Here is a 1,513-nt window from a genome sequence, read left to right as displayed (position 1 = left end):
CTCGCGTCTTTTTAGTATATACATATACATATATAATACCAACAGCTCACATTAGTGTCTATGATACGCACAGTTACCATTTGTAAATATAATATTACTGGCTTCCGTTCGTATATATATATAACCTCTACCGTTCCCATTGCTATGTGTAAGGCCTTCAGTTTCCATTACTGTTTATAATTATACGTGTGTGCTGTTTATATGATTGTACTTTAAGAAATGAACGAAAGTCACAGGGAAATATTTTAGGTTTGTTGTGATTAGTATTCACAACAAGTTTGAAGTATTCACACACACACACCTATATATATATATATATATATATATATATATATATATATATACACACCTCTCTCTCTCTCTCTATATATATATATATATATATATATATATATATACAATATATACACACACACTTCTCTCTCTCTTTCTATATATATATATATATATATATATATATATATATATACATGCACACACACACACGTATGTATGTGTGTGCGTAGACATATATTTGCATTGAGACATACCAATTGTGTGTATGTTGAGTGGATATGCAAATGTATATGTGTATACATGCATGTATATATATATATATATCTTTGTATGTATGTAATGTATCTATATATTGATATATATATATAGATATATATATATATATACACATAAATACATATATATAAATTCATATACTTATGCATATATACACATATGTGAATATGCACACATATATACATATATATATATATATATATATATATATATATATACGCATACGCACATACGGGTGTGTATTTATATGTTTGTGCATGTGTATGAATAATACATGTGTGTATCTGTGTGTATAATATGTATGACATTACAACAACACAAACATTCAAATATACACAACAAGGTACACACACAGATGTATGCATGTATGTGTGCATATGTATATATAAATATATGTGTTCATGTGTATATACACACATACGCGTAGTGAAAAAGATTCATAGGCCCACATGTATATATGCACATGCACACATTTTCGTAGCCCTTCAACACACACACACACACACACACACACACACACACACACACACACACACACACACACACACACACACACACACACACACACACACACACACGCGCGCGCCATAGCCCAACTAATGAGATTATTTAGCTCGACTCTACATTGTGCCGAGAGATTCAATTTATGGTCATTGTGGCGTGGAAAGAGAGTTCCAGACTTCAGCACAAGGACATGATTCTTAGAAAGTGAACAACCAGTAACAACAACAACAACAATGACGACGACGACAAAGACAGCCCCCCAAACCTCCCACCACCACCGCCACCACCACCACCACCTGCTTGTCTGCCTGTCTTGCTCTAATAAGTTCCTACCTCGAAGACGTAAAGGTGGTGGGATGGCCTAAGAAGACCTTGTGACGTCGGATACAACACACGCACACGAATATGTCTGTGTGTATGTATGCCTGTGTGTATGTATGTATGTATATATGTACGT

This window comes from Octopus bimaculoides, chromosome 24, assembly GCF_046866305.1.
Source record: "Octopus bimaculoides isolate indiv1 chromosome 24, ASM4686630v1, whole genome shotgun sequence".
Lineage (NCBI taxonomy): Eukaryota > Metazoa > Mollusca > Cephalopoda > Octopoda > Octopodidae > Octopus > Octopus bimaculoides.
This window is presented reverse-complemented; position numbering follows the sequence as displayed.